Raw genomic sequence first — 26,070 nt, 5'->3', positions numbered from 1 at the left:
AAAGTAATTACCCTGCCCATTCCTGTTCATGATATTTTTATGAAAATTAAAGTTGACATTGTGAAATGACCACTTCATACGCATGTACCCAGCATGACAACGTGAAGCAGAAATGGCTGCGATGAAAGTGTTCATCTTTTATATTGGTAGAAACCATCGAACGGGCCATACCTCATCATTACAGAAGTGTGTTGCGGTACATGTCTCTTTATCGTAACACGTGGGATTTAATTTTACACCACATGATGCCAGTTTGTAATCTTGAGCAATTTACACGTATCTGTAAGTATCCACGAGTAATAATCTTGTTTTTGAAGTGAGAAATCCACCCCAGTGTCCCACAGTTGGCTCTGTGGTGGCTGCTTCGATTGGAATGGATCCAACGGGGAGCACATGAGATTGAATTTTACACCACATAATGGCAGTTGACAATATTGAGTAATTTACACATCTGTCTCGGCCTCGCTGTGTGCTGCGTTGCACCACAACCTGAGTAGATAACCTCGCGTCCAATAAACCCTCAGAGCTAGGGTAAACATCCGACTCCAAACGTCATTTATTGATTTTAACGAGGTAAAACTGGTAAGAAAACAGCACAGATACAACATCTGTTAATACCCGGAAACACCAACACAATGAATGAACACCACAGCATCATAACATTGTCTTAGATAACATGTTTCTAAACAATAGATCCTGGATGGACCAGGCCCTTACATTACCACTGAATAACTATACAAGAGCATACGCTGCTGTGTTACATAAAGGCACATCATGTATTCATCACACTGCACCCCAAATGTACAGTATTACACATAACACTAAATTGTGGATGAGATATTTCGTCATCCTTGCTCTCAGGATCGCAATATAGTTACTTGGGTACAAGTTTGACTCGACTTATTAAATTACAAGTAACATTCACAATAAGGAAAGTTGCAGGCTTCGTTGTTAACTAGGCCTCGTATTTATAATAACACTTTAACAGCATTATAAAGGCATTTACATAATTATAACGGTCATTCTAACATTATAACAGCATTGCCAATATTATAAGAACATAAACGAACTTACAGACAATGATTCTTAAAGTCCCACAATGTACAGTTACAGTTGTCTTCACTGGGACGCGATGTGTGCCGCCATTTTGAATTCTGTGTAACGGCAGACGCCAGCCTCATGGTTGAAAGACTGTCAAATCGTAACTTGCTGTTCACGTGACCAAACTCAACCTCAAAACAGGAAATTCCGGTGTACTCACACCCCCACTCCTGCCGTGGAGTAAAACACCTGCTGTGAGGCAGAACAGTTGATGTTAACGTAAGGGGGGTATACAATTGCGGCTGGCTTCACTGGGACGCAATGTGTGCCGCCATCTTAAATTATGTGTGTAATGGCCGACGCCCGCGTGGTTGAGCGGGAATCTTAAATCGCAACTTCCTGGTCACGTGACCAAAATTAGCATCAAAAACAGGAAATTCCTGTGTACATACTGCCCCCCCCGCCACCTGCCGTGAGGCAAAACCCCTGCCGTGAGGCAGAACAACATCTGTAAGTATCCACAAGTAATAATCTTGTTTTTGAAGTTATAAATCCCACCCCAGTGTCTCAGAGTTTGAATGGATGCAACGGGGAGCAGCATCACCGGAGCTTTGGGTCAAACAGCAGCAAACAGCGTCCAGAGACGGGCTCTGACCTCATGACCAAGGAGGCAAATGCTGCACGGGTTGAGAAGTCCATTTTTGAGACTCCTCGACCTGTATGAATGAGCGATACACATTTTCCAAATGCTTTGCAGTTACTTTTCTGGAGCCGAGTATTTCCATGTAACATTGTTTTAGTTCGATGATGTTATTTACTTGATTTAAATTCACGTTTTGAGTTATTAACAATCCAGTATTAAGATGTGTTCTGTGCATATTTAACATTCGGTATATTGGAATAATCGCTGAAGGTTCGTAATCTTTCAGTTGTGTTCAAAAGCAGAAGTAAGTGCTATTCACACGGAATGCGATTTAATGAGAAATCCTTCTGGCTTGGGCTTCAAATATGAAGACGTGAAAACAAAACGCGTGGCTATTTAAATGCTCATCAGTCGTCATTGCCAGCTGTTATTACGGTCTTTCTGAATAGAAGTCTCCCACTATTAATGCAGCAATTGTGAAACAACGGACGGTCATGGTATTTGATAAAAAACAAAATCTGTATATTTTTTCGGTTATATTGTTCAACTTGATTCTGTAAAGCAAGTTGTAATTCTGCTTTGCTGTACTTAAAAAACCCAAATGACAAGCATTTATAATCTATTGGCTGTGCAAGGGAAGTTATGGAACTTGCTCTATATCCTGCAGTTGTTTACCAGCGAACCATTCACGTCATCCCTGTTCTGACTCAGATGGAGCGCACGCACAGAGGGTCTGGTAGTAGCAACAGTGACCGTGTGAGCAGAGAGAAGGGCCGGGTTTAGACGTCTTTACCCCCGGGACACCGAAGCAGAAAAGACCCAAGCCCCTTCTGACATTAAAACGTAAAAAATAACACTTAATGAAGCTAGTATTCATGTTATTTATTTCATTATTTTTTCTATCTACGTGACTTTACCGAAAAAACCAGAGAGTATTCATTGTATTCTTGTTAAAACAATTATACATAATTAATAAAGTCATATTTCTGAATGCAGATTTTGTTTGTTATATTTATTGGGCCTCTGGCGTTCTGGAGCCTGGACAAATGTTGCATCTCGCTGCACGCTGATGGGGCCCTGCGGCTCTGCTGAGCCTTGGGTCAAACAGCAGCGAGCCGCGTCCAGGCAGGGCCTCCGACTTCATGGCCAGGGAGGCGGATGGCGCATGGACGCACACCACCAGACTTGACGTGCACGGACGCGAATTGAACACGCACGTTCCAAATGGCGTCAGGCGACTCTTCTATACCCAAGCACGTTCATTGTTTTTAATGTTAGTTATGAATTCGTATTTTGTTCTAGGTCAATAAATTGCTGTTTGAGCACGATAACAGTGGTAACGTTTTTTTTTATTTATTTGGCGCTGAAACAGTCAAAGGAAGTGTGACGATGAAGTCGTGCTCTAGAGAGAGGCTGGGGTTTGGCGTGGGAGCTGTGGTTGGAAGTGAAACCTCAGCGAGCTGTGGGTGGGATGTCGCGACTCTTCAACTGAAGGCGGCAGCAGGAGCGACATAAAACGTGGTGCGTGCTGATAACTGAGCAGACGGCGCCGTGGCTCTGAGCCATGGACACGGGGACGAGGAGGCGTGCGGTGTGGATGAGTGTTGTCATCTGCATCTTGTCCAGCATCAGTGAGTTGTTATTCACGTGCTGTTATACACCACACTGTGTTTACCTACAGTATGTACGTTCAACTTGTTGCGCACCATACATTTAAAAACCGTACCGGAGTGTTCAATATGTATAATTTGCCGTTTTGTCGTTCCACTTTTGAAGCGAGTGTTTATTTACAGGCATCCCCCAGAGAGTATTTTGTTGCTGTGGGACAGGAAGTCACCTTGACGTGTGACAGAAACACTCCAGGATGGACACAGCACGACAATCCCAATGTCAGATCTATCACCTGGCGGCGTGGTGAAGGCAGTGGAGCAACCGAGATCGATTTAACAAAATCACGAGAGGCCAGGATAACATTCACTACGGATGTTAATCAACATAGGGCTTCTATCCGAATCAAAAATGTGCAGCGCAGTGACGCAGGCGTTTACAGTTGCCTGGTTGAAAGCGAATTTGGAACAGAGAGTCTCATGATGGATATTATCACAATGGAAGGTAAAGAAATGTGTTACACTATTTTGCACAAGCACCCTTCCAATACTTCAAAGTGAAATGTATGATTATTTGTTGTACATTTTTAATCGTGATATACTTTCATCACATTTTATCCGTCAATATCAAGTTGTGGTTTAAACGCTACAAAGAGTTGACACGAGGGTGATGCGTGGCGCTGGTACTGCACGTGACGAGCCCTTCCACTGCAATACCACCGGTAGATTGTCCTCGCTGCCTCACGTCCTCTGCCTCACCGTGGCACTGCGACTCGTGGAGGTGACACGGCACAGACTTCCTATCGCTCCCACGGTGGCATTGCACCGGGAGTCCTGTGCGGCGCTCTCCTAGCGATGCCGCGCGTTTACTTGCAGGAGTGGCAGTGCAACAGGAGACGTTGGTACCGATGCAGGCCCCCCACACCGCCCCCTGTCACACAGCCCGTCAGGTCTCTGTGGTGAACGGGGACCGGTTACGAGTCGCCCAAACTCGCTGCGCGTCGCTGCTGTGGTCTCGTCCACAAGAGGAGTAGTGGAGGAGTCTGGAGCACGGAGTCGCTGCTGATGTCTGAGTTTGTTTGACTGGTTTTGCTTTCTTTAGTTTCAGCCAACCCATCCCGCTCTGTGACAGAAGGAGCGACTGTCACATTGACCTGTCTCATCTCAAACAGTGCCTATGGAACAGGTCTGGATTGGTATCATGGTGGAACTTACATTGACCAAGGCCGTCAGCTAAAACTGTACAAAGTGAAACGATCTCAACAGGGAGAATGGAAATGTGTTCTACATAACCAGCACAACAGTTTCTTTGCCTCGTACAAATTGGAGTTTACATCTACTGGCAAGTCTACTGTAATATACATTAAAATGTACTGTTATTAACTCATATATGTGGTTTTATGTTTAATTTAAAACATTTTAATGTCAATGTAACAAATACATATTTACATTTAGTATATGTTTTGATAATTTGTGTGCGTTGGTTAATTTACTGCTGTTTGTTTTATAGGACGTGATGTTGGGAAGGCACCCTCAGTGAAGAAATATTTCATACACGAGGGTGGGGAGGTTTCTTTGTCATGTGATGAATCTGATCCTGGATTTAAGTGGAAAGATCGTTCACAGCTGCCACGCGCTGTCACTTGGAAATGGAGATCGCATGATGGCACAACACAGGGTTATGATCAGAACCTACAAATTCCACCGAAATCGTCTGATTATGAAGATCAATTTTCTTTAAAATTGTCGCAAGTTAAGCTTTCACATGGTGGGGTTTACACATGTGAGTTTACTGGCTACTATAGGACAGGCACCCTCACTATGGAACTGATCACAATGAAAGGTAATGTGATTTTATATATATCATTAAAACACTTTCATACAATAGTGCAACTTCTATTTCAAGATACATAACATCTTCATATAATACACCATGGTATGAAAATACGCATATTTCCAGGAATGTTGAGGTAAAACCTGTTGCATGTTTAATGAGTACGCTTAAATGGGTATCATCGGTAGTCATGCAGCATGTATGCTGAACTTCTTTCGCACCGTACGTATCCAACCTTGCTAATCCGAGGTGCTGCACATTGGGTCCTGCCCTGGTGGAGATGTCTGACATTGGATGAGCCCCTCCTGACTCTCCCTGGCACTCGGTGCCCTCTGGTGACGTCTCACGACCTGTGGTGCCACGTAAGTGCCACGGTGCCTGTGTGACGTCACCCGTGTTCCAGTGGAGCCACGCGATTTCATGCGGAACTGTTCATGGAATGGCAATTATTGTTTCTGGACCTCGCCTGACATTGACTCCTGTCACGTGCGATACTGTTTTAGTGAAACTGCGTGTTTACTTGCAGAACTGTCAGTGCTACGTAGGCCCCTCACACCGCCCCCTGTCACAAAGCCCATCAGGTCTCTGTGGTGAACGGGGACCGTTTAGGAGTCGCCCAGAGTCGCTGAGCGTCGCTGCTGTGGTCTCGTCCACAAGAGGAGTAGTGGAGGAGTCTGGAGCAGGGAGTCACTGCTGATGTCTGAGTTTGTTTTACTGCTTTTGCTCTCTTTAGTTTCAGCCAACCCATCCCGCTCTGTGACAGAAGGAGAGACTGTCACATTGACCTGTCTCATCTTAAACAGTGGATATGGAAGAGGTCTGGTTTGGTATCATGGTGACACTTATATTGACCGCGGCAATTCGCTGACACTGAACAAAGTAAAACGATCTCAACAGGGAGAATGGAAATGTTTTTTATATGACCATCACAACAGTCCCTTTAGCTCGTACAAATTGGAGTTTACATCAACTGGTAAGTGTCCTGTTAAATGTATTTAAATGTAATGTTATTACCTGACGTGTTGAGTTATTACATTAAATTTTAATACGTCCAATGCAACAAATACACGTTTACATTTAGTATATGTTTTGATAATTACTGTGTATTGGTTAATTGACTGCTGTTTTTTAGGAAGTGAGGTTGGGCAGGCACCTGCAGTGAAGAAATATTTCAAACACGAGCGTGGGGAGGTCTCTTTGTCATGTGATGAATCTGATCCTGGATTTAAGTGGAGAGATCATTCACAGCTGGCACGCGCTGTCACTTGGAAATGGAGATCGCATGATGGAACAACAAAGGGTTCTGATCAGAACCTACAAAATCCACCGCAATCGTTTTATTATGAAGATCAGTTTCCTTTAACATTGTCGCAAGTTACGCTTTCACATGGTGGGGTTTACACATGTGAGTTTACTGGCTACTATAGGACAGGCACCCTCACAATGGAACTCGTAATAATGAAAGGTAAGATAATATTGAGTCATAGAAACTAAATATATTCATAAAAATTGTTACGAATTTCTGTCACAAATATGTATTAACACGTTTCAGGATCCTATGAAAATGAAATGTAGGACAGTACTGTTAATCTTGATTTGAAGCTTTTGTGACTGCAGGAATCCATACACTTTGGATCTTTCGGTAAAGTCACGTAGGTATAAAATTTAATCAATCACGACTTTTCGGACGCAACACAAGCGTCCGTCATCAGGTGGGAAAGCATGGTCTGCTGCTGATGCAGACTTTTAAAAGGTTTGAAATGGGTGTAGACCAAGGGTCATAAAGAAGTGGCCGGGGCTAGTGATGTTAATGTGAGAAATCAGCATGTAACTTGGCACGGAAGTGGCTATGTTAATGTTAGAGATTAGCATGAAATAACAGCTGACATAGGAATGTAAAGTCTTAACTGACAGTGATGTTTCCATCCTACCTGCCTATTTCAGCTGTTATTTCATTTTCTTGGTTCTTTCGGTAAATTCACGTAGAATGGAAATAATAAAATGATGAAAATATTTTCTTTTGTTATGTTTTTTTATTATTTCCATTCTACGTGACTTATTATGTTTTATTTTTATTATTTTATTATTTCCATTCTACGTGAAAGCTTTAAATCGACTGTTATTTAATGTAAATATGCATTCTTGTTTCATGTTCTTTAGTTTCATCCGACACCGTAGCAGAAGGAGAGAGCATCAGTCTGACCTGCCAGCTCTCTAACGACTCCTATGCACACATGGTCAGATGGATTCACAATGGGATTGAGATCAGCCATCAAAGCAGCATCGTGTTGGTGAAAGTGAACGCTGCTCACAGTGGGTTGTTGAAGTGTGCCGTGAAAAGGGAGAGTGGAGAGATCTCAGAGGTAGCGTACAATGTGAACGTGCTGAAAAATGGTAAATACACATCTCACGTTACTTCAGTTACATTATAAAAGCACATAGTGAGAATGAATACTTTGATCAAGTACATGAATTAAGTTACATCTTGCGTGTATTAAAAAACACTTACATTGATTAAAGGAATTGGTGAGCTTGACACAATGTCCATGCTTATACCTGCAGCTGTAAGATATGTATCTGCGTTGTGGCATCCTGCATTAAGCTATTAAACGATTGTTTTTACACGATTTGCAGATTCAGAGCATCAGGCAACCAGGAATTACGCGTCTCAAATTGTTGAAGGAATCACGTTGCCCTGCAACGAGTCTGACCCTGGGTTTGTGTGGAGGAGCTCCTCCAATGAGTCTCGTTCGGTCACCTGGTACTGGAGGCCACGTGGTGACAGCACAGTCCGTACGATACTCGCGGCTCACCCAGCCGGACCTCACGCTGCATTCAGTTCCCACCTCAACTCCAACGTAAACATCTTGTCCTCGGCTTTTGACGACGACGACTTTTCTCTGACCATCTCAGTGGTGAATGATGATGCAGGGGGGGTTTACACTTGTCAGGTTGAAGGATATTTCCGATCATGGCGGTTGGAAATGGAGTTGATTACGTCACAAGGTACAAGACTTCCCATTTTTGTCATGGAAAACAAACACTTTGCTCTATTTTTATTATCTAAATTACGTCTCCCGCTTTTACGATATAATCACTGGCTCTCAATATTAAATTGCAGGTCGGGAAAGTTAATTTTAATCTAAAGCTCTTGTTACGTCAAAGTATACGGCTGTGAAATGCATGTTACTGCACTCCTTTCATTCTATGAAAATATAAAATGTGTTTATGAAATTACTTAAATTATTTCATCGTTTATTTAGTTCATGCATTATTTTGTATTTCGCAACAGTTCCAGGGGCATCTCCGTACGTGTTGGTGGCTGTTGGAGTGGTGCTGGCTGTGTTGCTCTCTGCTGGAGCTGCTGTTGTTGCTGTGTTGGGCTACAGAAGAAGGAAGCTCAATGCAGGTCATTGGCACCACCCACCACTCTACAACCAAACAGCATTCCTCACACTGAACCCCGTTCACCCAATACACGTTGCGTAGCTCCTTTAAGGGTCACTACAACCGCATGTCATTTCATTAATGGAGGAGGGGGTTACCCCTTGTCTGGGATCGCTGTTGATGTCGGCATTGCTGCGGTGTCTCTATGTGTGGCTGTCAGCCTTGTGCGCTACACACAGCAACACTCGTGCAGATGTGAGACCATCCACACGTCACTGCCAGCAATGCCTCCTCCTAGCAGGGGAAACAGCTCTCGTTCATTATGACCCAGCCGAGAGCCACTTGAGAAGCTGCCATTGAGACCCGTGTACACCGTCTATGTGTAAATGTTGGTAAACTTTTTAAGAGTTGTGGGCAATGAAAGAAAACTTAATATTTAAAATGCGTTCCAGAATCAAATTAAACGTTTGGTATTTAAAAGAAATTCAGTAGTGTGTGCTGACCACCACAGTTTTAATAGCATGTGGTCTGTGTGTTCAAAGAGGTAAACCACACCTTTTGTTTTGACAAGTATATATATTTTTTGTGGAAATAACACTCGTTCAGTTTGGCTAACTCTATGCGAGACAAATATGTTAACTCTTGGTTTTATTTCGATTCAATTAAAAACACTATTTCATATTCTTAGCAGAGTCTCAGCCAGAGCAAGACAGTGCTTATCAAGGATTGAACTTGCAATCGATGATGAGGGATGGTAAGTTTCCGCATTTATGCGGCACTATTTTCCACCCATATGCAAAACACACTTACTTCACAGTGGCCAGACATCCCTTTGCAGGACGCACTTGAAAAATATTCTTGAGACTCTGGCTTCCCAGGATACATTAATAGCATAACAACTTCAATATGCTTTGATCTATACGCTTTGTACCATTACAGGTTCACAGTTTTGTTTAAACGTCAGATTCAATGAAATCATACCCATGTTATTTGAAGATTTCCTGATAACTACATTGAATAAACAGTTCATGAAGTTGACAGTGAAGCACAGGCTACTGTAGTGCAGGCAACAGAGCAAAATCAAGAACACGCGTTGTGACCGTTGATGCTTTTGCCTCCTCACGTTCGCTAATGGGTCGAGAGGAGTGGCATCGCCGTGAAGTCCACAGTGGAGTTTTGTTTCACGACAGGTCTTGATCCACAGCGAGGAAGCGACTACGGAGTGCTGGAATCGCCATCGGTGACCAACAATGGTAGTAGCTGTCACTTGTTCACGCGTCGCTATGTCACGCACTTTGTGACGACGAGGATGTCTGCTGTCACGTGACGCTTGCGATCGTCAACTGAAGTCAGATGGCGCTTATGAATTACAACGTATTAATTACAATGTATTAATTGCAACGTATACATTACGACGTCGAAATTACGACCTATAAATTACGTTTAAATTACAACGTATAAATTACGATAAATAGTTTTTTTACTCTTTTATCTGGCAATTGTTTTTTTTTTAACCCCTTTTATCTGGCCAGATAAAAGGGGTTAAAAAACCAATCATCATATTTTGCTACTGGCAAAGGAGGTTCCAATGGTATGAATGACAACGTCAACAACTTGCTGGCAGATGCCCCCCGGCAGGAGCGCGAAGGCCACTACCAAGCCCTCAAGCTGCAGCGGAAGGAGGCAGAAGGCAGAGGTGTGGACTCGAGTCATGTGACTTGGACTCGAGTCAACCTCGAGTCATGAATTTGATGACTTGCGACTCGACTTGGACTTGCATAACAATGACTTTGTCCCACCTATGAGATGTGGACTCGAGTCATGTGACTTGGACTCGAGTCAGACTCGAGTCATGAATTTGATGACTTGCGACTCGACTTGGACTTGCATAACAATGACTTTGTCCCACCTCTGGCAGAAGGTAGAGGGCGCACGAGACGACCTGCAGAGCGCCACGTGGCCCCACTTCACTTTGGCCATCGACCGCAGGCGCTGCAATGTTGCTTAACTTATTGAGAGTCCAAGGGACACGTCCACTGATTTCATCCATCCACTCCATTGGAGTTTATTTGCTTGTGCTGTTCAACTATTTTTTAATCGTGTACTTTGGTCATAATTACGTTGTTGATGCTGGAATGTAAACTCTTATTCCGTTTGTTGCAGACGAATATGACAATCTTAACGTGTGACGTGAGGACGGCACGGGCCTTGTGAGTACAGTATATTTTTCTGGGGTTATTTTCATTGTTCTATGAAATTAATACAACTCGCAGAGTTTAAGCCATACGATGCAAACAAATCAACAATTAAAAGAGAGATTGGGAGGCTGAAGAAAGCTGGAGATGCGGAAATGACGCCAACACCATCCGTTAAGGTTTTACCTGGTTAATAACATCCTTCCAATGATTGCTCAATTTGTATCCATCTTCTCGGTTGAAGTTACGTCTATGTTTATTTATGTGTACACCTCAGTTGACTGTAATTCACTTGGTAAGGCCAAAGCAATGACAAAGTCGAACGCTGTCTCATAGTTGTGTTTGTACCGCACGCTGTGCCTCATTGTGTCCGCTAGGGGGCCCTGGCCACTCGTGCCCGTGAGGCGCCGTCTGGGCCTCCCAGCCCCAGCGGTGGCCCTCGGGACCGGCGTCCGTCGCTCGCATCTCCAGGAGATCTCGGCTGCTTCTTCCGGACCCAGCTTTAGTTTTCGTTGAGCACACAAGTGGTTTGTAGAGGCCAAAGGGTGTTTCAAAGGCAGTGGCTTGCTCGTGGCTCTTGATGTGAAGCGATGGCGGGGGACACACAAAAAAATTACAATAAATAACTCGATTAACATTTCGATTTAAAGTTTTCGTGACTGCAGGGATTCATCTTCTTGGTTCTTTCGGTAAAGTCACGTAGAAGGGAAATAATAAAATAATAAAAATAAAACATAATAACATTTCGATTTAAAGTTTTCGTGACTGCAGGGATTCATCTTCTTGGTTCTTTCGGTAAAGTCACGTAGAAGGGAAATAATAAAATAATAAAAATAAAACATAAAATTATTCTCACGACGTTTCGGCCACAACGCAAGCAGCCGTCCTCAGGTGAAGACCAGGTCTGTCGGGGAGACAGTGTCTGAATGATTAATATTGTACGTAGTGATCATCGCCCCCTACAGGCAGATTAATGCCTCAACATTCTTGCAAACGAGATGCTACTGGCCTCTTAGAGTTCTCAACAGGTTAATAATAAAATATGTAAACATACTTTAAAAAACACGCTTTAATGAAATGTACTGTCCGAGCTGCCCCTCCCCCTGCCCCCTTCGCCCCTCCCCTCCGACATTCCCCAACGTAAGGGACCGTGGTGATTTACAGCCAACGTAAGTTGAGCGTCGACAATTAGAGCCGTAAAAAAAATTATATTTTTAAATATATTAAAACTTTTCAATGATAGAATATCGTTTTGTCATCAGTATGACATACCTATACCAAGTTTGCAGTCGATACGACATTGGGAATACGGTTGAAATTGAGTTACAAGATTTTTGGATATGACAAAACATACAGTAAGATAAATAAATAAAATATATGTTTTGGATATTTTATGATAGAATATCGTGTTGTCATCAGCATGACATACTTATACGAAGTTTGCTGTCGATAGCACATTGGGAAGTGTGTAAAAATTGAGTTGCAAGAATAATTTTTTGAGGATACAACAAACGAAGTGAGTTAAATAAAATCGTGTAAATAAATAAACCTGATCTTACAAAATTGCTGAGTTGGCAACACTGGTGGTCAACCGCACCGTCGCGACTTTCTGACATGTAGAGCCAATCATTGCACAGAATGTAATGTGATGACAATATTCACCTGCCTTGTCCTTACAAAAAGAATAAAGGGTAGATGAAATGCATTCTATCAGCGTTTCTCAACTGGTGGTCCGGGGACCCCTGGTGGTCGGTGAGGCTACTGCAGGAGGTTCGCGGAAAATAAAAACAACAGCATTCTCACCGGGGAAAATTCAAATAACTCGTGGCATGTGGTGGTTCGCGAAATGCTTGGAGGTTGAAAAGGGTTCCGCACACTGGAAAATGTTGGGAACCGCTGCATTCAGTTAAAAATGTTATCAATGTAATTGATATTACAGTGTACAAATCCGCGTATACTAATTGTCAAGTTACTAATTTCTAAATGTTGCCTGCCGATTTAATTATGTAACTCGTCAAACATGGGATGTAATAGTAGAGTAGAATAGGCATTACAGTATATCCGTGGTTGCCATCTGTGCCATTATTTGTCTTTGTACATCTGGGCTGGATTGCACTGCTGCCCTGAAACCTGTTTGGCCCAGGTGACGCTTCTAATGGAAACTTGATGTGTCAGCGGGTCCTTGCCTGGCCAAGTGAAGTTGATGAGGACAATGCTAATTCATCAAACTATTGCTACATTTTCATTTGATTATTTTGTACTTGTATAGTTCCATAATTGTTTGATAATGCTAACAAGTCGCTTTTCTTTCTGCTGTACCTTAAAAAGCCATATATACCGTAATAATTTTCAAATGCTTTCAAGGCCAAGTTATTGAACTTGCGACTCCTGCTTGTCTTTAGTGGCAGGAGTGGCGCCACACTGACTGCTTGAAAACCTTCTGCTGAGTATAGAGTCACGTTTGATCGTAAGGTTAATATGTTTGCATGCAAAATGTTCGTGCATAGCAAATTTATATATTTTTTATACTAATACCCTCAGTCTCGTGTATGCATCAACCACACTATAATGATGAAATATTCTTAAAGGTTTTTGCTATGCAAGTAGAATAGTGACTGCCTGTTGTGTGTTAGAAAAGGCTGCATGGTATGTATGTGCGACACCAGGGGGAAACACAAGGGAAGTGAAGTAATTACCCTGCCCATTCTTGTTCATGATTTTTTTATGAAAATTTAAGTTGACATTGTGAAATGACCACTGTATACGCATGTACCCAGTCTGACAACGTGAAGCAGAGATGGCTGCGATGAAAGTGTTCATTTATTTTGGTAGAAACCATCGAACGGTCCATGCCTCATCATTACAGAAGTGTAACATATGGTCTAAAAGTAAACATTCACCTGTCAATGTGATACGGTACGTGTCTCTTTATCGTAGCACGTGGGATTGAATTTTACACCACATGATGCCAGTTTGTTATCTTGAGCAATTTACACATATCTGTAAGTTTCCACCAGTAATAATCCCACCCCAGTGTCCCACAGTTGGCTCTGTGGTGGCTGCTTCTATTGGAATGGATCCAACGGGGAGCAGCATCACCTGAGCCTTGGGTCAGACAGCAGCAAACAGCGTCCAGAGAAGGGCTCTGACCTCATGACCAAGGAGGCAAATGCTGCACGGGCTGAGAAGTCAATTTTTGAGACTCCTCGACCTGTATTAATGAGCGATGCACATTTTCCAAATGCTGTGCAGTTACTTTTCTGGAGCTGAGTATTTCCATGTAACATTGTTTAGTTCGATGATGTTATTTACTTGATTTAAATTCACGTTTTGAGTTATCAACAATCCAGTATTAAGATGGTTCTATGCATATTTAACATTCGGTGTATTGTAATAATCGCTGAAGGTTCGTACTCTTTCAGTTGTGTTCAAAAGCAGAAGTAACAAAGTGTGCTGTGCTGTTCACACGGAATGCGATTTAATGAGGAATCATTCTGGCTTGGGCTTCAAATATGAAGACGCGAAAACGAAACGCGTGGCTTTTTAAATGCTCATCAGTCGTGATTGCCATCTGTTATTACGGTCTTTCTGAATAGAAGTCTACCTCTATAAATGCAGCAGTTGTAACAGAAACGAATTGTCTGGGTTTTTACCTTGTGAAACAACGGACGGTCATGGTATTTGATAAAAAACGAAATCTGTATATATTTTTCGGTTATATTGTTCAACTTGATGCTGTAAAGCAAGTTGTAATTCTGCGTTGCAGTACTTAAAAAAAACAAATGACAAGCATTTATAATCTATCGGCTGTTCAAGGGAAGTTATGGAGCTTGCTCCATCTGCCTGCAGTGCTGTTTACCAGCGAACCATTCACGTTATCCCTGTTCTGACTCAAATGGAGAGCACGCACAGAGGGTCTGGTAGTAGCAACAGTGACCGTGTGAGCAGGGAGAAGGGCCGGGTTTAGACGTCTTTACCCCCGGGACACCGGATCAGAAAATACCCCCCCCCCCTTTCTGACATTATAACAACGTAAGAAATGACACTTAATTAAGCTAGTATTGGCCATGTTATTCTTGTTTAAACAATTATAGAATATTAATAAAGTCATATTTCTGAATACAGATTTTGTTTGTTATATTTATTGGGCCTCTGGCGTTCTGGAGCCTGGACAAATGTCCCATCTCGCTGCACGCTGATGGGGCCCTGCGGCACTGCTGAGCCTTGGGTCGAACAGCAGCGAGCCGCGTCCAGGCAGGGCCTCCGACTTCATGGCCAGGGAGCCGGATGGCGCATGGACGCACACCACCAGACTTGACGTGCACGGACGCGAATTGAACACGCACGTTCCAAATGGCGTCAGGCGACTCTTCTATACCCAAGCACGTTCATGGTAATGTTAGTTATGAATTCGTATTTTATTTTGGTAAATAAATTACTTTTTGAGCACGATAACAGTGGTAACGTTTTTGTTTTTATTTGGCGCTGAAACAGTAAAAGGAAGTGTGATGATGAATTAGTGCTCTAGAGAGAGGCTGGGGTTTGGTGTGGGAGCTGTGGTTGGAAGTGAAACCTCAGCGAGCTGTGGGTGGGATGTCGCGACACTTCAACTGAAGGCGGCTGCAGGAGCGACATAAAACGTGGTGCGTGCTGAGAACTGAGCAGACGGCGCCGTGGCTCTGAGCCATGGACACGGGGAAGGGGAGGCGTGCGGTGGGGATGAGTGTTGTCATCTGCATCTTGTCCCACATCAGTGAGTTATTATTCACGTGCTGTTATACACCACACTGTGTTTACGTACAGTATGTACGTTCAACTTGTTGCGCACCGTACATTTAAAAACCGTACCGGAGTGTTCAATATTTATAATTTGCCGTTTTGTCGTTTCACTTTTGAAGCGAGTGTTCATTTACAGGCATCCCCCAGAAGGTATTTTGTTGCTGAGACAGGAAGTCACATTGACGTGTGACAGAAACACTCCAGGATGGACACAGCACGACAATCCCAATATCACATCTATCACCTGGCGGCGTGGTGAAGGCAGTAGAGCAGCCGAGATCGATTTAACAAACTCACGAGAGGCCAGGATAGCAGCCACTGAAGATAATAATCAACATAGGGCTTCTATCCGAATCAAAAATGTACAGCGCAGTGACGCTGGGTTTTACAGTTGCCTTGAAAGGGAATTTGGAACAGAAAGTTGGATGGAAATTATCACAATGGAAGGTAAGGAAATGTGTTATACTATTTTGCACAAGCACCCTTCCTACACTTCAAAGTGAAATGTATGATTATTTTTTGTACATTTTTTATCGTGATATTATTTCATCACATTTTATCCGTGAAGAACAAGTTGTGGTTTAAACGCTGCAAAGAGTTGACACGAGGGTGATGCGTGGCGCTGGTACTGCACGTGACGAGCCCTTCCTCTGCAATGCCACCGGTAGATTGTCCTCGCTGCCTCACGTCCTTTGCCTCACCGTGGCACTGCGACACGGTGGTATTGCACCGGGAGTCCTGTTCGGCGCTCTCCTAGCGAAGCCGCGCGTTTACTTGCAGGAGTGTCAGTGCAACAGGAGACGTTGGTACTGATGCAGGCCCCTCGCACCGCCCCCTGTCACACAGCCCGTCAGGTCTCTGTGGTGAACGGGTACCGGTCAGGAGTCGCCCAGACTCGCTGAGCGTCGCTGCTGTGGTCGCGTCCACAAGAGGAGTCGTGGAGGAGTTTGGAGCACGGAGTCACTGCTGAGTCTTGAGTTTGTTTTACTGCTTTTGCTTTCTTTAGTTTCAGCCAAGAGAGAAGGTGCGACTGTCACATTGACGTGTAACATCTCAAACAGTGCCTATGGAACAGGTCTGGTTTGGACTCACGGTGGTATTAAGATGAACCCAGGCAATTCTGTGCTGACACTGTACAAAGTGAAACGATCTCAACAGGGAGAATGGAAATGTGTTTTACAATACCAGCACAACAGTCCCTTTGCCTCGTACACATTGGAGGTTACATCAACTGGTAAGTCTGTTATATACATTTAAATGTACTGTTATTAACTCACGTGTTTTGTTATTTCTTGAATTTAAATCATTTTAATGTCAAATGTATCAATTACATCTTTACATTTAGTGTATGTTTTGATAATTACTATGCATTGGTGAATTTTCTGCTGTTTATTTTATAGGTGATGTTGGGCAAGCACTTGCAGTGAAGAAATATTTCATACACGAGGGTGGGATGGTCTCATTGTCATGTGATGAATCTGATCCTGGATTTCAGTGGAAAGATCATTCAAAGCTGCTACGTGCTGTCACTTGGAAATCGCATGATGGCACAATAAAGCGATATGATCAGAACATACAACATCCACCGCGATCGTTTTATTATGAAGATCAGTTTCCTTTAACATTGTCGCAAGTTACGTTTTCACGTGGTGGGGTTTACACATGTGAGTTTACTGGCTACTATAGGACAGGCACCCTCACAGTGGAACTGGTCACAATGAAAGGTAATGTGATTTTATATATATCATTAAAACACTTTCATACAATAGTGCAACTTCAATATCAAGATAAATGATACCTTCATGCAACATACCATGGTATGAAAATACGCATATTTCCAGTAATGTTCAGGTAAAACCTGTTGCATGTTTAATGAGTACGCTTAAATGGGTATCATAGGTAGTCATGCAGCATGTACGTTGAACTTCTGTCGCACCGTACGTAGCCAACCGTGCTAATCGGAGGTGCTGCACATTGGGTCCTGCCCTGGTGGAGATGTCTGACATTGGATGAGCCCCTCCTGACTCTCCCTGTCACTCCGTGCCCTCTGGTGACGTCACACGCCCTGTGGTGCCACGTCAGTGCCACGGTGCCCGTCCGATGTCACCCGTGTACCAGTGGAGCCACGCGATTTCTTGCGGAACTGTTCATGGAATGGCAATTATTGTTTCTGGACCTCGCCTGACATTGACTCCTGTCATGTGCGATACTGTTTTAGTGAAACTGCGTGTTTACTTGCAGAACTGTCAGTGCTACGTAGGCCCCTCACACCGCCCCCTGTCACACAGCCCGCCAGGTCTCTGTGGTGAACGGGGACCGTTTAGGAGTCGCCCAGAGTCGCTGAGCGTCGCTGCTGTGGTCTCGTCCACAAGAGGAGTAGTGGAGGAGTCTGGAGCACGGAGTCACAGCTGATGTCTGAGTTTGTTTTACTGCTTTTGCTTTCTTTAGTTTCAGCCAACCCATCCCTCTCTGTGACAGAAGGAGAGACTGTCATATTGACGTGTGACATCTCAAATAGTGCCTATGTTGAAAATATTGTTTGGACTCACGGTGGCATTGAGATGAACAAAGGCAATTCTGTGCTGACATTACACAAAGTCAAACGATGTCAAGTGGGAGAATGGACATGTGGTGTAAAAACCCAAACTGACCAAGCCTCTGCTTCTTTCGATTTGAAAGTCTCATCACTGAGTAAGTGTATTCAGGGATTGATTTCAGCTGGAGCTGTCTGGGGTTGATCCCTGGAAAATATGTATCCCTTCTTCTCTCTACCTTTTGCTATCCCCATCAGTTGGGGGAAGGGGTGGGGGGTCCAGGGGTTTGTGCAGCCCCAAAAATGTTTCAAAATAAATTAAGCCCTCGGTGAATTTAATTTCACACCGGGATCTGTTAACAATGTGGTTAATTTGCGTTACCAATGCAATTAGTATCTTCTAAATGTGATGAATATGATGTATGTGATACATACCCTGTGGAGGTGTAATAACATAAAGTATCATTAAAATTGTCAAATATTTGTCCGTAATTTCAATGATTAAAGTGTAATAATTTCTCGGTTTTATATTTTTGTAGATGTTTGTGAAGTAAAGGAACCTGCTCCCAGAAAGTATTTTGTTTCTGTGGGCCAGACGGCCATTTTGCCATGCGTTGAATCTGATCCAGAATTTAAATGGGAAGATCACCCTTCCTCTGACCTGGCTCTGACCTGGAGATGGGAGAGGCAGAGTAGTGGCAGCGCAACGATTGTCCAGTATCAAAAGCAAACTGGTCAATGGAATGGAGATGTATCGAAAAATACCGCTAGAATAACAGCATTGAAGTCTGCTTTTGATAAAGACAACTTCTCTATTGGAATCTCAAAAGTGCAACACAGTGATGCTGGGCTCTACATTTGCCACTTTGCTGGCTACTTTAGAACAAGCAGCTTAACAAGAGAACTGATCACAATGCAAGGTAAATTATATTTTACTGTTTTGTACAAGCATATTCACTTAAATATTAAAGTCGAATGCATTTCATTATTCATTGTGTGCAATTGCTTTATTAATAGTCCATGAATGTAAACTGCTACCAATTATTATTTGCTCCTTTCGGTAAAGTCACGTCGAAAGATAATATAATACGACATTTCGATTGCAACACAAGCAATTGTCATCAGGTAGAAAACAAACCTAGTGAACTTAGAAATGATTGTAACGTAAATGCCAGAATGAGTTTATGTTCACATGAACGATTGTTACTTCTGCTGCACATACAAGCTGTCATTGCTGTTACATTCAGTATTGGATGCGCATTATCTGATTCTCTTTGCCCATCATGCCATCGCCCTTGCAGATGAAAGCCTAAGTGTTTTATCATGTAAACGGTCGTGTCACAGCCACATTCACGTGGGAATATTCCCGTGTTTTTTACTTGCGGAACTAAAAATGTTGTTGCACTGGTATTACTTTCACTTGTTTCATTACAGTAATGTAGTCCAAATTATTGAAGAGACATATACAATAGATAATGTATAGCGTACTTACTTATATTTACACAATATTTCTTGCTAATTTAAACAGGTTTAGTTTTTTTCAAGTTGCCATATGAAGAGTTCAAGTGAGAATTACGAGTAGCGCTGCTGCTGTTGGCCATTCAGAGTCCGGCTCTGAGTTCACGTTCACAATCAGGTTTAGGTCGAGGGATTTGGGTTTAGACAATTCCTGGGCCAGTGCTTCTCGTGATCAGTGGCCACGTGGTCTCCTCTTCACCCCTTCACCATCCCCACCCTGGAGTCTCTGTGCTCTGCTGCTGTAATCACGAGTAGAGGAGCAGTGCAGGAGGCATTCCATGATCTCAACTGCGCTGTGAGGACTCCAGGCTCCGATCTCCTGGAATCTTAGCACAGTTGTGGATTCCACGTGACCAGGGATAAGCCATACCTCAAACTTCAGAATGATTTGTATTCTAGTTTGGCCTGTGATTTTGAATCAATGAGTCGTAAATATTGATTTTTGTTTCGTGTTCTTTAGTTTTGTCCAACACATCCGACACCGTAGCAGAAGGAGAGAGCACCAGTCTGACCTGCCAGCTCTCTAGCGACTCCTATGCACACATGGTCAGATGGATTCACAATGGGATTGAGATCAGCCATCAAAGCAGCATCGTGTTGGTGAAAGTGAACGCTGCTCACAGTGGGTTGTTGAAGTGTGCCGTGAAAAGGGAGAGTGGAGAGATCTCAGAGGTAGCGTACAATGTGAACGTGCTGAAAATGGTAAATACACATCTCACGTTACTTCAGTAACATTCTAAAAGCACATAGTGAGAATAAATACTTTGATCAAGTACATGAATTAAGTTACATCTTGCGTGTATTAAAAAACACTTACATTGATTAAAGGAATTGGTGAGCTTGACACAATGTCCATGCTTATACCTGCAGCTGTAAGATATGTATCTGTGCGCCTTTTAGCGTTATTTGGTCCAACACCATGTGAGACTAGGCTCTAGGAAAAGCTGTCTCGGGCGTGGACCAATCAACTTCAAGGACAGTGTATACATTATTAGAGTTATGTTTTTTTTTGCATTACGACTGCAGGTATTGTGGTCTATGCAAACATGACTCCTTGTAAAAAATAAAAGTGTCAGTTTTGTTGCCAGATAAAAGGGTAAAAAACTCCAATTATCATATGTATCTGTATTGTGGCATCCTGTATTTGTTTGGTTGTCGATTAAACTATTAAACTATTGTTTTTACACGATTTGCAGACTCAGAGCATCAGGCAACCAGGAATTACGCGTCTCAAATTGGTGAAGGAATCACGTTGCCCTGCAACGAGTCTGACCCTGGGTTTGTTTGGAGGAGCTCCTCCAATGAGTCTCGTTCGGTCACCTGGTACTGGAGGCCACGTGGTGACAGCATAGTCCGTACGATACTCGCGGCTCACCCAGCCGGACCTCACGCTGCATTCAGTTCCCACCTCAACTCCAACGTAAACATCTTGTCCTCGGCTTTTGACGACGACGACTTTTCTCTGACCATCTCAGTGGTGAATGATGATGCAGGGGGGGTTTACACTTGTCAGGTTGAAGGATATTTCCGATCATGGCGGTTGGAAATGGAGTTGATTACGTCACAAGGTACAAGACTTCCCATTTTTGTCATGGAAAACAAACACTTTGCTCTATTTTTATTATCTAAATTACGTCTCCCGCTTTTACGATATAATCACTGGCTCTCAATATTAAATTGCAGGTCGGGAAAGTTAATTTTAATCTAAAGCTCTTGTTACGTCAAAGTATACGGCTGTGAAATGCATGTTACTGCACTCCTTTCATTCTATGAAAATATAAAATGTGTTTATGAAATTACTTAAATTATTTCATCGTTTATTTAGTTCATGCATTATTTTGTATTTCGCAACAGTTCCAGGGGCATCTCCGTACGTGTTGGTGGCTGTTGGAGTGGTGCTGGCTGTGTTGCTCTCTGCTGGAGCTGCTGTTGTTGCTGTGTTGGGCTACAGAAGAAGGAAGCTCAATGCAGGTCATTGGCACCACCCACCACTCTACAACCAAACAGCATTCCTCACACTGAACCCCGTTCACCCAATACACGTTGCGTAGCTCCTTTAAGGGTCACTACAACCGCATGTCATTTCATTAATGGAGGAGGGGGTTACCCCTTGTCTGGGATCGCTGTTGATGTCGGCATTGCTGCGGTGTCTCTATGTGTGGCTGTCAGCCTTGTGCGCTACACACAGCAACACTCGTGCAGATGTGAGACCATCCACACGCCACTGCCAGCCATGCCTCCTCCGAGCAGGGGAAACAGCTCTCGTTCATTATGACCCAGCCGAGAGCCACTTGAGAAGCTGCCATTGAGACCCGTGTACACCGTCTATGTGTAAATGTTGGTAAACTTTTTAAGAGTTGTGGGCAATGAAAGAAAACGTAATATTTAAAATGCGTTCCAGAATCAAATTAAACGTTTGGTATTTAAAAGAAATTCAGTAGTGTGTGCTGACCACCACAGTTTTAATAGCATGTGGTCTGTGTGTTCAAAGAGGTAAACCACACCTTTTGTTTTGACAAGTATATATATTTTTTGTGGAAATAACACTCGTTCAGTTTGGCTAACTCTATGCGAGACAAATATGTTAACTCTTGGTTTTATTTCGATTCAATAAAAAACACTATTTCATATTCTTAGCAGAGTCTCAGCCAGAGCAAGACAGTGCTTATCAAGGATTGAACTTGCAATCGATGATGAGGGATGGTAAGTTTCCGCATTTATGCGGCACTATTTTCCACCCATATGCAAAACACACTTACTTCACAGTGGCCAGACATCCCTTTGCAGGACGCACTTGAAAAATATTCTTGAGACTCTGGCTTCCCAGGATACATTAATAGCATAACAACTTCAATATGCTTTGATCTATACGCTTTGTACCATTACAGGTTCACAGTTTTGTTTAAACGTCAGATTCAATGAAATCATACCCATGTTATTTGAATATTTCCTGATAACTACATTGAATAAACAGTTCATGAAGTTGACAGTGAAGCACAGGCTACTGTAGTGCAGGCAACAGAGCAAAATCAAGAACACGCGTTGTGACCGTTGATGCTTTTGCCTCCTCACGTTCGCTAATGGGTCGAGAGGAGTGGCATCGCCGTGAAGTCCACAGTGGAGTTTTTGTTTCACGACAGGTCCTGATCCACAGCGAGGAAGCGACTACGAAGTGCTGGAATCGCCATCGGTGACCAACAATGGTAGTAGCTGTCATTTGTTCACGCGTCGCTATGTCACGCACTTTGTGACGACGAGGATGTCTGCTGTCACGTGACGCTTGCGATCGTCAACTGAAGTCAGATGGCGCTTATGAATTACAACGTATTAATTACAATGTATTAATTGCAACGTATACATTACGACGTCGAAATTACGACCTATAAATTACGTTTAAATTACAACGTATAAATTACGACATAAATTACGAAAAATTGTTTTTTTACTCTTTTATCTGGCAATTGTTTTTTTTACCCCTTTTATCTGGCCAGATAAAAGGGGTTAAAAAACCAATCATCATATTTTGCTACTGGCAAAGGAGGTTCCAATGGTATGAATGACAACGTCAACAACTTGCTGGCAGATGCCTCCCGGCAGGAGCGCGAAGGCCACTACCAAGCCCTCAAGCTGCAGCGGAAGGAGGCAGAAGGTAGAGGGCGCACGAGACGACCTGCAGAGAGCGCCACGTGGCCCCACTTCACTTTGGCCATCGACCACAACATCGCCAGCGGCAGGCGCTGCAATGTTGCTTAACTTATTGAGAGTCCAAGGGACACGTCCACTGATTTCATCCATCCACTCCATTGGAGTTTATTTGCTTGTGCGGTTCAACTATTTTTAATCGTGTACTTTGGTCATAATTACGTTGTTGATGCTGGAATGTAAACTCTTATTCCGTTTGTTGCAGACGAATATGACAATCTTAACGTGTGACGCGAGGACGGCACGGGCCTTGTGAGTACAGTATATTTTTCTGGGGTTATTTTCATTGTTCTATGAAATTAATACAACTCGCAGAGTTTAAGCCATACGATGCAAACAAATCAACAATTAAAAGAGAGATTGGGAGGCTGAAGAAAGCTGGAGATGCGGAAATGACGCCAACACCATCCGTTAAGGTTTTACCTGGTTAATAACATCCTTCCAATGATTGCTCAATTTGTATCCATCTTCTCGGTTGAAGTTACGTCTATGTTTATACATGTTTACAACTCAGTTGACTGTAATTCACTTGGTAAGGCCAAAGCAATGACAAAGTCGAACGCTGTCTCATAGTTGTGTTTGTACCGCACGCTGTGCCTCATTGTGTCCGCTAGGGGGCCCTGGCCACTCGTGCCCGCGAGGCGCCGTATGGGCCTCCCAGCCCCAGCGGTGGCCCTCGGGACCGGCGTCCGTCGCTCGCTTCTCCAGGAGATCTCGGCTGCTTCTTCCGGACCCAGCTTTAGTTTTCGTTGAGCACACAAGTGGTTTGTGAAGGCCAAAGGGTGTTTCAAAGGCAGTGGCTTGCTCGTGGCTCTTGATGTGAAGCGATGGCGGGGGACACACAACAAAAATTACAATAAATAACTCGATTAACATTTCGATTTAAAGCTTTCGTGACTGCAGGGATTCATCTTCTTGGTTCTTTCGGTAAAGTCACGTAGAAGGGAAATAATAAAATAATAAAAATAAAACATAAAATTATTCTCACGACGTTTCGGCCACAACGCAAGCAGCCGTCCTCAGGTGAAGACCAGGTCTGTCGGGGAGACAGTGTCTGAATGATTAATATTGTACGTAGTGATCATCGCCCCCTACAGGCAGATTAATGCCTCAACATTCTTGCAAACGAGATGCTACTGGCCTCTTAGAGTTCTCAACAGGTTAATAATAAAATATGTAAACATACTTTAAAAAACACGCTTTAATGAAATGTACTCTCCGAGCTGCCCCTCCCCCTGCCCCCTTCGCCCCTCCCCTCCGACATTCCCCAACGTAAGGGACCGTGGTGATTTACAGCCAACGTGAGTTGATCGTCGACAATTAGAGCCGTAAAAAATATATATTTTTAAATATAATAAAAAATTTCAATGATAGAATATCGTTTTGTCATCAGTATGACATACCTATACCAAGTTTGCAGTCGATACGACATTGGGAATACGGTTGAAATTGAGTTACAAGATTTTTGGATATGACAAAACATACAGTAAGATAAATAAATAAAATATATGTTTTGGATATTTTATGATAGAATATCGTGTTGTCATCAGCATGACATACTTATACGAAGTTTGCTGTCGATAGCACATTGGGAAGTGTGTAAAAATTGAGTTGCAAGAATTATTTTTTGAGGATACAACAAACGAAGTGAGTTAAATAAAATCGTGTAAATAAATAAACCTGATCTTACAAAATTGCTGAGTTGGCAACACTGGTGGTCAACCGCACCGTCGCGACTTTCTGACATGTAGAGCCAATCATTGCACAGAATGTAATGTGATGACAATATTCACCTGCCTTGTCCTTACAAAAAGAATAAAGGGTAGATGAAATGCATTCTATCAGCGTTTCTCAACCGGTGGTCCGGGGACCCCTGGTGGTCGGTGAGGCTACTGCAGGAGGTTCGCGGAAAATAAAAACAACAGCATTCTCACCGGGGAAAATTCAAATAACTCGTGGCATGTGGTGTTTCGCAAAATGCTTGGAGGTTGAAAAGGGGTCCGCACACTGGAAAATGTTGGGAACCGCTGCATTCAGTTAAAAATGTTATCAATGTAATTGATATTACAGTGTACAAATCCGCGTATACTAATTGTCAAGTTACTAATTTCTAAATGTTGCCTGCCGATTTAATTATGTAACTCGTCAAACATGGGATGTAATAGTAGAGTAGAATAGGCATTACAGTATATCCGTCGTTGCCATCTGTGCCATTATTTGTCTTTGTACATCTGGGCTGGATTGCACTGCTGCCCTGAAACCTGTTTGGCCCAGGTGACGCTTCTAATGGAAACTTGATGTGTCAGCGGGTCCTTGCCTGGCCAAGTGAAGTTGATGAGGACAATGCTAATTCATCAAACTATTGCTACATTTTCATTTGATTATTTTGTACTTGTATAGTTCCATAATTGTTTGATAATGCTAACAAGTCGCTTTTCTTTCTGCTGTACCTTAAAAAGCCATATATACCGTAATAATTTTCAAATGCTTTCAAGGCCAAGTTATCGAACTTGCGACTCCTGCTTGTCGTTAGTGGCAGGAGTGGCGCCACACTGACTGCTTGAAAACCTTCTGCTGAGTATAGAGTCACGTTTGATCGTAAGGTTAATATGTTTGCATGCAAAATGTTCGTGCATAGCAAATTTATATATTTTTTATACTAATACCCTCAGTCTCGTGTATGCATCAACCACACTATAATGATGAAATATTCTTCAAGGTTTTTGCTATGCAAGTAGAATAGTGACTGCCTGTTGTGTGTAAGATAAGGCTGCATGGGACGTATGTGCAGCGCCAGGGGGAAACACAAGTGAAGGGAAGTAATTACCCTG

The 26,070-nt window shown here is 43.0% G+C and overlaps 2 long non-coding RNA genes across 2 annotated transcripts; both read left to right on the top strand.

Moving 5' to 3' along the window:
* The first annotated feature begins 3,184 nt into the window (after positions 1-3,184).
* Positions 3,185-4,626, top strand: LOC144941252 (uncharacterized). The gene is made up of 3 exons (XR_013639245.1): positions 3,185-3,315; positions 3,461-3,796; positions 4,394-4,626. It is a non-coding gene; the product is annotated as an uncharacterized LOC144941252 (long non-coding RNA).
* A 1,238-nt stretch (positions 4,627-5,864) lies between these two features.
* LOC144941251 (uncharacterized) lies at positions 5,865-7,513 on the top strand. The gene is made up of 3 exons (XR_013639244.1): positions 5,865-6,098; positions 6,258-6,590; positions 7,286-7,513. It is a non-coding gene; the product is annotated as an uncharacterized LOC144941251 (long non-coding RNA).
* The last annotated feature ends 18,557 nt before the right edge of the window (positions 7,514-26,070 follow it).

Source organism: Lampetra fluviatilis, chromosome 24 (genome assembly GCF_964198595.1).
Source record: "Lampetra fluviatilis chromosome 24, kcLamFluv1.1, whole genome shotgun sequence".
Lineage (NCBI taxonomy): Eukaryota > Metazoa > Chordata > Hyperoartia > Petromyzontiformes > Petromyzontidae > Lampetra > Lampetra fluviatilis.
The sequence above is the reverse complement of the archived record's forward strand: the minus strand, read 5'-3'. Positions and strand labels throughout refer to the sequence as shown.